The following is a 7,685-nucleotide window of genomic DNA, read 5'->3' on the forward strand; positions in this document are numbered from 1 at the left end:
GTAGAGCCTATCTAAGGCTTCTTATGGCTTATGATAGGTTGAGATACATTTATTGTTTAAGGTTATGCTTGTGTCATTTGAAATGGAATTCTCCTTGGGTTTAAAAGCAATTATTTTTCTACCCATATTTTATTAGCTTTCTAAATTATTGCAAACATCATTGTAAAACCATGATTATGAGTTATGCCTGTGTTGCTAATGTTAAATACTAATTAAAAATAATACCAAGAAGAGAACTAATTGAACCATATTGAATCCAAATAAAATATTGAATTGACAGAGCAAAATTTAATTAAATTCAATCATTTAAATATTCCTCCAAAATAAAAGTTTGATAAATTGGAATTTTAGAAGTTTGTAAATGTTAGAATGAAGGCCAATACATGGACAGACTAAGATTAAGGACAAGAAATCCATGCTTGGACATTGGGGACATACAGGTTGATTACTTCCAACAATTGCTAAAACTTGTTACATAGTTTACTATTACAAAGCTCTGGGATATTAAGGATGTACATGCTGAGTATTTCTAACAATTACTAAAACTTGTTACGTAGTTTATTGTTACAAAGCTTTGGGATATTGGGGACATGTTGCCTTGTTGTTGTTTATACTTGAAATGGTAACAACAAAAATTAAAAATCTAGTTCTAGTACTATTTTTTGGGTTAGACAATTGTTTATTCCATTAAGATTATTAAGGTCGTATTAAAGATTTTCCTTAATTCCTAAGATTTATTTCAATCTAGTATTGCAATGGTTCTCTAATGAATATCCAAAAGTGAATAATATTTGGGATTAAATAATGTTCTAGCCTCAAATGTTCCTATTGATTGTGTATCAGTTGACTGATATTGTTATTGGGAACTATTGTAGGGTTAGTGTGTATTGGATTATTGGTGACATGAGCATGGAATTCTTGTGTTGGTGTTCACTCAACATTGCTCTGAGATGGTTCTAAATTTTATCTTCTAATAATTGGTATTGATATTATGGAAATGAGTTGTAAGGTTTACTGTTGTTTTGTTGGTATTGACATTGTGTTGGAATTCTAAGTTCTATCAAATTTGAATAGGTTGTGTTTTTTGTTTTCAATCGATCACCTATTACTAGCAGCCTTGCTGGAGCTATGACATTTAAAAGTATGGTTATGTTGTGAGTTTCTTTCTTCTCATTTACTTTGTAACTCAACCATTCCAATTTGTTATTTTTTTCTCTTTTGTTTTTCTAATCTGTTTTGAAGTAGCTTTTGCATATTTATATATGTGTAGTTTTTGTATATTTGTTGTGGCCATAATGCTTAGCTGAAAATCCTATTTTTCCACCAGGACAAAGACTTGGGAAGCTCATTGTTCCTCCTTGCAAAAAAATATTATAGTCATTGATCTTGGGAAAGCAAAGAGCTTTGATCATAAGAGGCTATTCAGAAAATTTTGGAAGGTAGCTAGGAATATGGATTCTTTAATGTTTAACTTTTCTGTTTAATTGTCTATTATGTATAATTTTTTTCAAGATATATATATATATATATATATATATATATATATATATATATATATATATATATATATATATATATATATATATATATATATACATACACATAAAGAATGGTTTTATTCAAATATTGTAAACAGGTGATCAACCATAGGGTTTCAGATAATCTAATAGATGATAGCATGTGCATATTCAAGGAGCATTTTTTTGTTAACATTAGCTACTAGTTACAAGTCTAATCTCCCATCTCTTGCCGATATTCCATGATAGCACGAACACTTAAATGAGTTTGGATGAGTCAATTTTAATATTTGGATTGAATTCAAGTTAAGTATTTTCAATTCAAACTCAATTTGGATTGGACTTCAACTAAGATTCAAAAACAAACTTAATTGCATAAATTCCGAAAACAAACTCACGTAACTGTAACACAATATGAACCATATGAAGGCCACATTCTCTATAACTTACAATGAAATCGTCTTTCCAATAGACAAGTTCTAAATTTTACACTAAACTTGTCCGTTAAAAAGACGAGTTCTAATTTTACGTTGAACTTGTCTTTTTAATAGACAAGTTCTAAATTTTACATTGAACTTGTCCGTTGAAAAGACGAGTTCTCATTTTACACTGAACTCTCTTTTCAATAGATGAATTTTGAATTTTAAATTGAACTCGTTTGTTGAAAACAATGTTTTTGGAACTGAATCAATCATTGAATCGAAAAAGTTACTCAAATAATACGATTCAGTGGTTGAACCGATGATCAAATCGCTATCGAACCGGTGATGTCATAAATATATAATTTATATATTATTAAAATTAAAAATAATAACAAAAATTAAAATATATATAAATAATTAAAAATCAATAATATAAATTTTTTATCTTTGATATTATCAAAAATAAGTATAAATATATTAATATTTTTGAATTTTATTAAATAAAATATGTATAATATTTAAATGTCAATATATTCAAAATAAAAATAAAAATAATTATTTAATTTTAACTACATTTTTTTATTTGTCATTCTAAACAACAAAGTGCACATAGCCTAAGTGGTCTTCCATGTGTTTTGCTTAGCTACTCTAGAGTTCAAATCCTCCAAGTGAGTTTTCCTTCTTTTTTTTTTTTTTTTTTCCTTATACTTAAAATCATGAATCCCACATTGGATGTGGATAAGAAAAAAAGGTCTTATATTGATAACTTGGCAAGCCATGTCTACAACATGTGAATTGAGGCATGGCGCATTAAGTGGTGCTTGGGTTGCATTTTTATTAAATGCCAATAAATGGAAGGTTGAGCTTTGTTTAGGCCTCTTTTGAATCAAGAAAAAAAGGAGAGGTTGGGTTTTAAATTGGGCCCATTTAATGAAAAGAAGAGCAAGGGAATTGAACCGTTCGATTCAATAGGAACCGCCAGGTTCAGTGGTTCATCGATCCAACCATCAGTTGGAGTGGCTTGGGGCCAATTCAAATGTCCATTAATTTAATAGAGAGGACTGAATCAAAAAGTCTACTATTGACGGTCAAACCGGTCAAACAAGACAATTAAGTCTGACTTTCAAAATAGTGGTTGAAAAGACAAATTCTCATTTTGCATTGAACTCATCTTTTCAACATACGAGATCTACATGGAATCCCACTTAGAGCAAATTGTCGTAGTTTTACAAATAGTTTGGGACAACGATATTTTAATAAATACTTTTAAAAAATGATGTACTTTTGTAGAAACCCCTCAACAAAAACATACTTCCATTCACTTGGGCAACCATGCCCTCATTACATGTATTAGCCTACATATTATATATATACACTACATTTTCTCCTAAATTGTTATGTATATATAAAAAATAAAACTTTAAAATAAAATTTTAATGAATTAACTAATTTTAATTATTTTATTCTTAAATTCTATTTAATTTTTATTGAAAATAAAAATATAATGGGTTAAATACAAAAATATATATGAATTTATAAATGAAATTACAAATATTTTTTAACAAGAAAATAATCATATATCCCAAATATAATTTTATATTAAATGTATTTTTAAACTTTACATATGAATGTAATAAATTATATCATTTATATATTAATTTTTTCGATAAAATAACTTTACTATATGTATTATTATTTCTTTTATCAGATTTTAATTCCAACATTGTTTATATGAAAGTCGAATTCTTTCATTCAATAGTGTTATGAAATCACATTGCTCTTCATTTTGATATAAAATATAATATGTATAAATTATTGACATGACAATTGATGAAATCAAATACTTGATATAAATTAATATTGAGTGTAACTCTCAAAAAATTTACGTGTCTTATCAAACCATCACAAATTATATAATACATATACAAATTTCTTTAATAAACAATTTTAACATTTGTATTATTATTATTATTATTATTTTGAGAAATTTTCTATTATTTCTATTAGTTTTGATTAATTTCTATCTTATTGATATTTTTGTTAATATTTTAATCAATATTTCTGAAGATATATATATATCAATATATTTATAAATTTTAACTATAGATATATCTATGAAAATCAATCATCATCATCACTTATGTCTTTAAAAATTCTTTATTTTTTATATGAATAGTATAATATAATATATTTTATTGGATATACCATCCAGGGATGTAATTTAGCATATCCATATCAAATGTAGCCTTAAATCTTTGAAAATATTGCACTCTTAGAAGGATTTACAAAATAGAATGACCACATTTAAATATCAAAATTTTGCTAAACCATTATACCAATTACCTCCATGTCACATCTTATACCATTTTTTGAAGGGATATTTGATCACAAAAATTAAAATTTTTCAAAACTAAAAAAATGATTTTTTTTTTCTTCCTGTTAAAAATACTTTTCATTAAATTTTTATATCCATCCATGTTAAAAATATTGTTTTTATAAATAATATAAGGGATATTTTGCTTTCTTTATATTTACCATTTCCAACTTACTTTCTTTTTGTTTTTTTTTTTTTTTTGAGTGAAAAGTATTTTAATTTTTTGGCACAAATATTATTTTTTTATATGAATTGAAGTCCCATCATTAAACTAAAAAGGAAACCTATACTACTAATAAAAGTGTGAGCTGCTTTTCTATTTTTTCAATCCAAAAATGTCTGATAACTTATTTTTTTTCTAATTCCAAAAATACCTTTCATCAATTTATTTATTATAGCCTTTGCATGTTCTAAAACTTACCTTTTAATTCCAAAAATACCCCCCATCAATTTATTTATTACAACCTATTAATATTTAACATTACAAAATTTATTATATTTTCATAACCTATTAATATCTATTAATATTATACATGTTAATCTCTTTAAAACCCATAATACTCTTTGACTCTTGAGGATGGGCCTAAGCCCCATTTTTTCAATGTCCACATAACCTTTTTACTATTATTATTATTATTATTATTATTATTATTATTATTATTATTATTATTATTTTGTTTCTCTTTGTGATTTGGTCTTTTCGTTTTGATAGTTGATAAATTTGTAGGGAGACTTGGTCTTTTCGTTTTGATAGTTGATAAATTGTAGGGAGACAAACAAAATGTTTGACTACAATGGCTTATCCTATGTTATTTGAGTAATTTCTCACATTTATGGTATCTATACATATCAATTGTTTGTGTTCTAATTTATCAGGGTTACGTCTCTTGTGTTACTTATCATTTGCTTTATTAGATTTTAGCATTTCCCATGATCCTAATTCATTGCATTTTTATTTATTGTATATGTTGTTTTTCCTTTTTTCATTTTTCATTTTGAGATAACTAGAAATTTCTCATAATCTTTGTTTATTTTAATGTAAATTACAATTGAAAAAGGAATTTTGTTTACAACCTATTTATATTTAATGTTATAAAATTTATTCTATTACCACAATCTATTAATTTCAATTACATTAAAATTTTATTTTATTTTTAAATCACCCTTTAACATTATAAAATATCTATAATTAATATATCATCTAATTAACAATTAAAAACAACACTTTCACTTTTCAAATTTCTTTCGAGGACTATTTTACTTTTCATCTCTAAAAGTTTGAAAACTTTTCAAAATTCCCATAACTTTTTTCTCTTTGAAGAGAATTAAGAGATTTTTATAAATTGATGCTCCCAATTTTAGTGAAGTATTATTTGATGAGTTATTGTTTAGCGTTCGTCATGATTTTGCTTAAATATTTGTGTTACTTATACATTGAGTATAATATGATTACTTTATTAAATTCTATTTCTATGATTTTGACCTTTTTAGAACAATAGTCAAATTGTCCGAGGACTTTGGTGAACGTGAGTTGGGAGAAGATTGAAATTTAAGGTAGTCGATAAATTTGAGAGGTAGCTAAGTTTAGTATTCAAGTATACATTTATTTTTAATGAATTCTAATTCTTTATTTTACAATCCAATGCTTATTGGAATTGAAGTTTGCTATTTATTTTATAAATTTAGTATATTTGTAAATACTTTTAATTTGTCTAATTATGCTTGTAATTTTTATTATTTTTAGAAAAGTATTCACAACTTAAATCTTTTAATAAAAAAAAAAATGAAGCTGGTTGTTTCAATTGAAAATTGGGTAAGTGTTTTTTGAATATGTTTTTTCTTAATTTTTAGTTTAACCAAATATTAATTTTAGAATGATTGGAATTCTTTAAGGAATAAAATCTTCTATATTTTTTTTAAATATTAGAGTTTGTTTGAACGTGTAATTTAAAAACAATTTTCTATTTTAAAAAACACAAAATTGTTTTTAAAAAATTCTAATATTGTTTGGTCATTGTTCTTTATAAAAAAAAAATTAAAAACAAAATAAAATAGAAAACAAGGAAAAGTTGTTTTCACTAATTTTTAAAAACAAAAGGAAAATATAAACCTATTTGACCATGTTTTCTAAAACTTGTTTTTAAAAATGGATTTTAAATTAAAGAATAAAAAACAGTTTTTAAGAACAAGTTTAAAAAAATATGACAAACCACCCTAAATTAGTATTCTAAAATGAAATGCATTTTCTTTATTTTATAGTCCAATGTTCATAGGAATTGGAGATTACAGTTCTTTATTTTATAATCAAATATTTATAATAATTGGAGACTACACTTTTTTATTTTATCATGCAATGACTATAGGAATCAAAGATTCTTACTTATGACATAAATTTAGTATTTCTACACATGCTTTTAATTTGTCTTATTTTGTTTCTTTTAAATTTTATTTTTGATCGATATTCACAACTTTAAATTTTATAATAAGAAAAATAAAGATATTATTTTAATTGAAATTGGGGCAAGTGTTTTTTGGGGTTTTTTTTTTTTGTTTACTTTTAGTTTAGCTGAATCCTCGTTTTGGGATTAGTAGAATTTTCTCACAATCTTTGTTTATTTTATTTTTTTAAATACCAACCAATATTCTTAAAGAAATTTTAATCGACTATATTTAACAATTTGAAAATGGAATACCAAGCATTTTTGGGAGATCAAAAAATAATTTTTGATTCTTAATAAGATATTTCTCTTTTTATTTGCCCATGATTTCTTTGTATTATGGCTTGATATTATATTCCAAAAGGACAGTTTTTTCTTGTGTAAGTATATTGATAAAAATAAAGAAAATTGACAAGGAAAGTGTGGAAGTATTGATGACAATGTGATTTTTTTTTAGTACCCACCTCGTTTCACCTTTAATAGAAATGGTTTTGGATAAAGATAAATAAGTTCAAATGAGTTTGGAAAGTTTTTAAAAACTTCAGACATATTTAAGATGTGTTCGAGTATGACTTTGTCTACCCCGTCCCTGTATATAATTTAAATAAAAAAACGTTTTAGTTGACTTTTTTTCTTTTTCAACTTCTTTTCATAAAAATAAATTATAAATATTTATAATATTTTTATTTATAAATTATATTTATTTTTAATAATTTTTTTTTAAAAAAAAAACTTATCCTCACCTCATCCTATTTAATTTTTTTTTCTATGTGGATGAATATATATATAAATAAACGGGATAAAGTTGGGATGCGAAGGTGATCCATCCTAACTTGTTCAATTGTCATTTCTATATATGCAAATGAAAAGTATGTTTGGATAAGTAATCTAGTTTGTATTGATTTTTTTTTTTTTTAAATTCATCTACTTTTCA

Source organism: Vitis riparia, chromosome 13 (assembly GCF_004353265.1).
Source record: "Vitis riparia cultivar Riparia Gloire de Montpellier isolate 1030 chromosome 13, EGFV_Vit.rip_1.0, whole genome shotgun sequence".
Lineage (NCBI taxonomy): Eukaryota > Viridiplantae > Streptophyta > Magnoliopsida > Vitales > Vitaceae > Vitis > Vitis riparia.